Genomic DNA, 9,038 nt, shown 5'->3' with positions numbered 1-9,038 from the left:
TAACGTGTGAGAATTATAAGTTATAAGACTGTTTCTGCTATCGATACAATTTGTGTTGTTAATCCTAAATGATTCACGGTGACAACATCATAAGAACAAGGTCATTTTACTCCACACACACACACATTTGGAAAATCACATAGTTTGACCATAAAAATTCCCAGAATAATTAGTATTTGAGATTGCTGAAGCAACATCACTAAAGAAAAATATCCTTGCATGTCACTTTCGTTTAAAAATATAAAAAATGTGAAGTTTTTTTTTTGTAAAACATAAAAACATAAAAACAACAAAACTTAAGACCTTAAGAAAGAGATAAAGGATTGAGAAAGTTTATTCATGCAGGTCCATATGACAGAGAATATGCATGTTCTTTTAGTTTTCATATTATTATAATTTATATTTAATTGTGTTGTGGTTTGCAGTGTTTTGTGTTCTTTTCACTTTAAATTTGTGAAAGGAAAAAGCTGAAATTTAAATAGTTAAAACTTGAAATGTGAATAGTTGATTTTTGTATTATATGATTTATTTATTACATTTTATGTGGAGTGAATAAATAAAAGTATATTTACGGTGGCCCCTAGAGACAAAGCACATACAAACTTCAAATCACGTACGAACTCTGAAGCATGTACAAACTCCAAAACACGTAAAAACACGTACAAACTCCAAAACACGTAAAAACACGTACAAACTCCGAAGCACGTAAAAACTCAGAAGCATATAAAAACTCAGAAGCATATAAAAACTCAAAACACGTACAAAAGACAACAGAAGTGCTCCAGGATGCTGGGCGCAGTGTTGAGCCTTTGTTATCTTGTGGCTACACAAGCCAGCAAGTACCAACGACCGGATTTGGTGTGTGGTAATAACAGGTAAATGAACTTTTTTTTAAATTATTTGAATATATATATGAGTGCCTGTGTATAAATACACAAACAATACACACATGCTTTCAATTGTGTAATTTAAGTGATCTAGTAGCTCTGCTTTGGAAGTTCAGTTCATGCTAGAAATGTGTTTTGGAGTTTGTACGTGTTTTGTCTCTAGGGGCCACCGCATATATTTATATATAAACATATATAAATAAAACCACTTGTTTTTATGTTAGTAATTCCTTTTGTGCATAATTTTATATTATTGTTAATAATAAATTAATTAAAGCAACAAAACAACCTGAAGAGCCGGTTCGGAGCCGAAAGAGCCGGCTCTTTTTAGTGAGCCGAACCGAAAGAGCCGGATCTCTAAAAAGAGCCGGAAATCCCATCACTACACTACACCCATAAAATCGGCTAGTCTGACAGATAAGGAGAAGACGACGGTGGTATGTAAACTGTGTTTTTGTGCTGCGTATTGTTTGTTTGAACGCAGTTTGGATTCTGACCATAGAAGATGTTTTTGTGACACGCCCACCGCTACGTTTGCTATTCGGTTTGGTGTGTGTGTGTGCTGTGGCTCTGCAGGCGTTCACCTGAGTTTGAAGGAATTGCTGTTGCCTTTGTTTTGGATTTTGGCATGCTGCTTATGTTGAATGCTTAAAATGAGTGGATCACAGGCTGCATCTGTTGTTGGATAAACTGAAATTGGATAAGATTAAGGAGTATGCTAGAAGAGAGAATAAAGCGATCAGCAAAGAAGGCACCCACAGCTGTGGCCAAACAGACTGCAACAGATCGGTCTCAGAAGGAGCACCCAACAAACTCCAATGCCACCTCTATCTGTTAAACTGTTTAAATGGAGTGTGAGGCAGACATGCTAAAACAGTGACCTAAAAGCATTACCAATAAACAATGGGATCAATACATAAATGAAAGAAATGCAGCTGATAAAAAAGCCATAAACTACTTTCATTTGTTTAGTGGTGATTGCCAGTTTAGTTGGGTTTTTTTTGAGACACAGAGAGTGAGAGATCCTGTCCTACATTACTTTAAAAAAGAAGATATTTTCAGAGCTGTTGATATATGAAGCTCTGAGCATTGAGTGTTGCATTGTGAGAGTTTCAGTAAAAAGCCTGCAAATTATTGCATTTATACTGGAGAGCAAAGAAAAATTAAATTCTACTTGTACTATGGAAAATCAGTTTCATAAAAGCTACATAAACAGAGCTGAAGAAGACTGCGTTTGTAAAACTAGCGGTAACGTGTGAGAATTATAAGTTATAAGACTGTTTCTGCTATCGATACAATTTGTGTTGTTAATCCTAAATGATTCACGGTGACAACATCATAAGAACAAGGTCATTTTACTCCACACACACACACATTTGGAAAATCACATAGTTTGACCATAAAAATTCCCAGAATAATTAGTATTTGAGATTGCTGAAGCAACATCACTAAAGAAAAATATCCTTGCATGTCACTTTCGTTTAAAAATATAAAAAATGTGAAGTTTTTTTTTTGTAAAACATAAAAACATAAAAACAACAAAACTTAAGACCTTAAGAATCTCCTTATGAATGTTGTGAATATCTAGATCATTGGTGTTTGGATTTGAGGGTCAACAGGGCGAACACTGAGGCTGGGTATTAGAAATACAACATGGCAACATGAGACATGTTAACTCTGAGAACACTAACATCTAGATTAAGGTGTGAGAGGTAAATACATAACAGAAGCTAAAAAGGAGTTGCTTGTCTCTAGTTAAAATAAATTGAAAATAAACTGATTTGAACACGTTTGATGCATTATACAAAAAAAGGTTCATGATATAGTTCACATGATCTAAGCAAGAGTGACTCGGAATCTCAAATGTTAAAGTACACTTACTGATTGTACTTTTACTACATGAGCTAATGTAGATGCTCTAAAAGCACGCTGGCTGAAAAAGAACCACACGTTTGGAGAAACTGTGCTGTAACTTCTCATACTGTGAAGTTTTCTGACAAAAGTGAATTGAAAACTTATGCTGTACAGTTTACTAAGGGGTCCTTTGCTGGGCCATGTGCAATTACACAAAAGAACAAGTTAAATTTCACCATAACACTGACTGGAGAAAAGCCAAATTGGGATTCTAATTGACATTACAACTGAAATCAGTGCTGTGATAGTTAGTTTAAGATCACAACCTGATTTAAAACACAGTCTAACATCAACATTCTTGCCCCTGAAAATAGGTCAGGATGGCCGAAAAATGTACTTTAAAAATGAGATTTTCTTTTTGTTTCATTGGAACAGTAAAGTACCATTACAAAGAAATGAGTACACCTTTGTAGTTAAACCGGGTTTGGAGTTTTTCATGTTTTACATACAGACTTTCTCATTTAAACCATGGTGACTTAAAAGTTTAGCAGCAAGACACTTGTTTCCTTTGTTCCATCAAACATTTCTTTCAGCCATCTGTGTTTATCAGAGCGATATGTGACTAATTTTTTATTGAATCACCAGAAAGTACACAAATACAAGATTAAATATTTTATTTATTTATCAAAGATACATAATTACACATTGATACAATGAATAAGGTGTCTATAAAAATTACACATGGTGTAAGAAAAACATTATAACATACAAATAAGTGTTTTAAGATAATCTGACATACTTTAAAAGCATAAGAATAAAAGTTTTTTTTTTTTTAAAAATCATGTTCTTTGATGATCACATTACATGTATCACATTTTTTAAAGCATAACGTAGGGTGTTCACAAAAACAGTTTTATGATTACTTTTTCCACAGTGCTTGTATGCCTCTTGCAAAACTATGTACTTATCACCATATGACATAATAACTCACGATTATGCAAGACCAGCCATGAAATGTCCGTCGCTTCATTACAATCATTTGTCCCCGCTGCTGCCCTCAGACCCAGTCTGTGGGGTAAAATTGCTTTTTTGGTGGTTCATAAAAAATATCTCAAAAAGCGATGTTAGTGAGGGGACCAGAAACACTGGGTTGCAGAGCAGTTGGTAAGGACTTGTATATTTCTGGAGAGTCTGCAAAAGCTGTCTTGCTCATGCTCCTGATTGGATATGTGGAGCCCGGCTCTGATATCTCACTGGTGGCAGCTAAAGGTAGGCATGCCTTGGAGGCGGAGTTGGTCTCGGGCGCAATCTTTCAAACGAGCCTCACGGCATTTCAGGCAACCTCAGGCCGGAAACAACATCCGGTCACTCGCGGTCAAAATCCACGCAGAGCTGGTGTTTCGCAGGGATCAGGTTAACACATCTGGGTCTAAAAATATAAAGAAAAACAAAAAGAGTTTTAAAACACGCAAACTAGCAAAATATCAAAGGAGCATAACATAACAATAACAAGATGATATGAGATACCCGATGAGGCCATGATAGGTGATGTAGACATGTAATGTATAAACTTTTACGGGAGTTAAAAGTGGAGCTTATATATATTTTAAAGTGTATTGTACGTGGGATAGGCTCCAGCGCACCGCGCGAGCCTGAGAAAAGGATAAGTGGAGGCGAATGGATGGATGGATGGTGTATTGTACCTGTTACAAACCATTGTGATATTTATTTATTTTTTTAAATGAAAGGATTGACAGAATGGTAAAAAGGAAAATGCAAAAATGTAGTTAGAGAGGAAGATTAACACTTACCGAATGATATGCGGATAAGGAAAGAGACGCAAGTTGCTGTTGAAATCGGCCGCTCCCTATGCGAACTCGCAAGCAGTCTGAGCGGCGCCAGTTGTTGATACGTCTGAAGTCAGATCTCTTCTGGGGTTCGAAGATAGTCTTAACATCAGCGGGAGATCGTAAAATCAGAGCTGGAGCGGATTGGCTAACCGGGGTGCGAAGGGAGCGGTGCAAGGGTTATGTGATTGGCAGCGGGGCGCAGTGAGGCGGAGTTGGTCTAAGGGGGGAATTTTCAAACGAGGTAAGCAGCGCATTCGGGACCAGAGCGGGGAGCGAACAAGCAGGAAAAAATTGTGCTCTGGAAGCTGTTGCGGGTCGGTGCGATTAAGAGCGAGGTAGAACTTAGACTCTGCGTAGAATTTTAGAGGTAGCTAGCAAGAGGCAAGTTTTTGAAGAAAAAAAGAGTAAGGAGCTTTCCCAATGTTTTTGGATTATAGCGCTTTTTTTTGGGGAATAGAGGGGTAGCTAACAAGTTATTCTAGGGGTTTTGGAGAAATCGCGGAGAAATTTTTAAAAGGAGTTTTGGCTTTGTTTGGCTGAGCATGAAGGGAGCCGCGGGGCGCTGAATTTCAGAAAAAAGACTAAGGATTTTTTCAGGATTTTCCCTGTTATCGAATATAAGGTTTTGGGAATAGAGGGGGTACCCTAACAAGTTATTGTAGGGTTTTGGAGAAATAGCGGAGGGTTTTTTAAGGAGTTTTCCCTGCTTATGTATCTAAGGAGGGTTAGGGGATCGCGAATTTTTTCTGAGTATGAGTTTTATTCTAAATCTACAAATGCATATAAATCTAAATAAAGTTTTCCCCCAAGGCATATAGCATGTGTTTGTGGCCATACTGAACGTTACAAAAGCACAAGTTTAACTAAACAATTTTAATATGGTTTAATACATTTTTAAACACATGAGCACGGAGCCCGAGAGAGCACGGTCCGGAGACACGGGCGCGCCCCCGCGCGCCCAGGCACACAGCCTCGGGCGCGCGCGCGCGCGCACACACACACACACTGACCCGCCACCAGATGGCGTTTTTTGAGCATAAAAAAAAAATAAAAATAAAAATTTAATTGCTTAAAGAAATAAAAGAATGCTATTTTGATATATAAGAAACTTTCTAAATAATCAATTATATTTTTATGAATATCATATTTTTATGAATATCATATTTTTATGAATATCATATTTTTATTATTTAATTACTTCCTACTTCCGGAGCTCATGAATAATTTAATTAGGGGATAATTTAATTAGGGGTCATAAATCAATTAAGGGGGTCATAAATCACTGCGTTTGACGAAAGGGGTATAATATCACTCTCTTTTGACACCTAACTCTTTCTCAGTCAATTAGCATCAATATTATAGAGCCTAATTACTGTGTAGCTGTGCTTGCTTTCTTTTAGGTGTGACTGATGGTACTACTGTCAGTAAAATTATTGTCCTTGCGTGTCCTAAGGTTTCTGTTGTGGCAGAGATCAGAGGGAGCACTGTTGATGAAGCCACAAGAAGAATGATGGCCTTCATTATGGACAATGCTCTTTCCAGGCAATATAACTTCGTTGGGTGCCATGGAAAGCGGGAATTTCGAGGGCTTAAAGTTTTTGAAGTGCTATATGGTAAGTTCATTAGTTGTAAGATATTTTGTTGATGTTTGAATAACGGATGCTCACTACAGCTGCAGTCATTCAGAATCAACTTTTCTCTCCACCATTGTGAGCGGCTAGCTTCGCAATAACAGAAGTTTGACTTGATTGACGCGGGAATGTTCCCAGTTAGCCTAGCAGTCAGCAAGGAGGCTTCAGCGGTGCATTATGGGATCTGTAGTTTGTATATTATTAGCGCCTCATATCGCCGGGCCATGCATAACAATAATAGTACATCTATATAAAATGATCTTGCGGGCCGGATATAAATGTATGCCGGGCCGGATGTGGCCCGCAGGCCTTGACTTTGACACGTGGTTTAGATAGACTGTACAAATTGTGGAGATGAAACCATCAGCTCATGTTGTTCTGGAGGTTGGTGGCTGCTGGCAGGAATGACCACGTTTCTTTCTGGCTTGTAGCATACTAGAGATGGACCGATCCGATATTACGTATCGGTATCGGTCCGATACTGACCTAAATTACTGGATCGGATATCGGAGAAAAATAAAAAATGTAATCCGATCCATTAAATATCACGAAAGCACCTCACAAAACTTGCAATACGCCGTAACTCACCTCAGAACGTTAGCACGTTGGAGCAGTATGCATCACGTGATAGAGCGGCTGTGGCATGCGGGACCTGTCGGTGGTCTGGATAGCATTTGGAGCTTCGCTAGCAACCCGGCATTTCATCTCCGACAAAGTTATCCCGAGAGAAGTAAAGCAAGTGTGTAAGTCCATCTCTGAATGTTTGTAAAGCATTCCTGCGTTAAGCTTAACAAGCGACTGCCTCTCCTGCTGCTACTTCAATCATGAAACTGCTTAACGATCAGCTGATCAGCTTTTCTGTCGTGAGTCCGTGTCTCTAGTTTGCTTTTGGCCCACTTTGCACCAGAAAGAGGAAACCAGCGGCTGAACAACAGAAGCACGTTTAAGCTTGATCAGCTGTTGTTAGAATTTATTTAATATTACTTTCTACACCAGGATCTTTTTCTACGTAGCTGACGGCTGGTAACTGTGCAGGGGCGGATCTAGCAAAGTTTAGCCAGGGGGGCCGATAGGGCATTAACAGGGAAAAGGGGGCACAAAGACATACTTTTCTTTCTTATTCTCATTTAAAATGTCAAGCTTTTAATAAATAATTATCTGACAGCCAAAGTTTTAATTTGATGCAAAATGAATAGAAGTCCATTACTGTATATAGTAACTATTAAGTCTAATATATATACCCTAGTAAGCTATAGTACTTTTTCCTTTGGGAAGGTACCATCTGTGCAGTCTGCAATTTTGTTGAAGAAAGATGTTGAATCTATTTAATATTTCTTGAAAAATAATTGATTTCTGTGCATTTTTTTCACACTGCATCAAATTAAGGTTGATTACGTCGATTAAGCATCATGAGGTGGAGCGTGAGGGGTGGTTCCCTATTTTTTATTTATTTATTTTTGTTGTTGCTGGGAGTTGGAACCCTATTAGTTAGGTTGCTTAATATTTATGCTAAGTACTCTTTAAAATACCAGAATAGGGAGGATGGTGTAGGTTTAAGTTTATTAGATTGATCAGTATTGCTGAACTATGAAACATTTTTTTTGCATACAGGTATAACAGAATAGCTTTAGTGTAGTTGTTGTTTTAAACTTGAGTATGAACTTATACAAAATGCAGCAAGATATTTAAAAAACAGTTTTGTTGATTAAAAAACACTATATCGGATTCATATCGGTATCGGCAGATATCCAAATTTATGATATCGGTATCGGTATCGGACATAAAAAAGTGGTATCGTGCCATCTCTATAGCATACTTGAAGAAGTCTCTCACTAAACAGTTTTTTGGTTGCTCACAGAATGTGAATAAGCTCCAGGAACTCCAGAGCCAGCCTCTATTTTTTCCAGTGTAATTAGTAACACACTGATTTATCTGATGGCCCTATTTTTGATTTACATGAAAATTATTGGCGCCCGCCTGGCACACACCTCAAGAAGTGGAATCTGTTTTCTCCTTGGTAGATGTAGCCCTTGTTACATTTTACTATTTTGTTTTGTGTTCATTATGAGGTGCTGTACCATGCAAAAAACTGGTTAACCACTTGCCTGTTCTAAGCTCTGTGCCAATCACTGAGACAGCCCACAACACCAGTTATCATTGTAACTATGTAGACATCTTTTAAACATTTGTCTTAAATGTTTTAAGGTAAAATATTTCACATTAATTTAATTTTTGAGTGCCTACTTGGTAAATCATTTTGTAAATAGCTTTTCTGTTTCCATGAATACTCATGGTCTTCAAAGAGTTCAATGTAGGAGGTCAAACAACTTGAACAGCACAACCTCCAAAACAACTTCAGTACTATCGCAAATCTGATTTTGTTTGTGAAAATGCACTAATTTCTTTTTTTTTTTTAATTTCTTTCAGGACCAATGGATTGGTGAATGAGTGAGAAGCTGTGGTTTGCTGCATTTGTTTTTCCTTTAAACTGTATAACATTTATTTGTTATTGTTTTGTGTATACTGTGGACATTTTTGTCAACATGTTCTCCACACAAAAAATGTATTATATAAAAAAGCATACTGTTTTAAAATTTCATAGTAATCAGTATTAATAAAAAAGATAAACTGGCTTTGTTGTACAGGTGATTTAAATTATAGCTTACTTACATTATCCAAAATTCCATCTGGGCAAACACACTTGGGGCCACCATGGAAACTGAGGACAAAAGTAGCTGGGTGCCAGGTGGGTAACCCAAGTGGGCCCCAACCATCAGACCCGCTTCTACCCATCTGGGCCCCATACTCATTTGTTG

The 9,038-nt window shown here is 37.6% G+C and overlaps 2 long non-coding RNA genes across 3 annotated transcripts; one reads left to right on the top strand and one right to left on the bottom strand.

Annotated features, from left to right (window-relative positions):
- The first annotated feature begins 1,241 nt into the window (after positions 1–1,241).
- LOC146718022 (uncharacterized) lies at positions 1,242–8,854 on the top strand. 2 transcript variants are annotated; one of them, XR_014921339.1, is made up of 3 exons: positions 1,242–1,324; positions 6,045–6,204; positions 8,650–8,854. It is a non-coding gene; the product is annotated as an uncharacterized LOC146718022 (long non-coding RNA). The 2 variants fall into 2 exon arrangements; XR_014921329.1 differs by lacking the exon at positions 1,242–1,324 and having other exon boundaries at positions 5,567–6,204.
- Positions 2,227–5,543, bottom strand: LOC146718023 (uncharacterized). Its single transcript, XR_014921358.1, has 2 exons — positions 4,553–5,543; positions 2,227–4,170 (listed from the first exon to the last, which is right to left on the bottom strand). It is a non-coding gene; the product is annotated as an uncharacterized LOC146718023 (long non-coding RNA).
- Positions 8,855–9,038: the final 184 nt, after the last annotated feature.

This window comes from Copadichromis virginalis, linkage group LG1 (genome assembly GCF_057382275.1).
Source record: "Copadichromis virginalis isolate Kocher_CV1m ecotype Utaka linkage group LG1, C_Virginalis_male_GT1.1, whole genome shotgun sequence".
NCBI classification, from domain to species: Eukaryota; Metazoa; Chordata; class Actinopteri; order Cichliformes; family Cichlidae; genus Copadichromis; species Copadichromis virginalis.
This window is presented reverse-complemented; position numbering and strand designations above follow the sequence as displayed.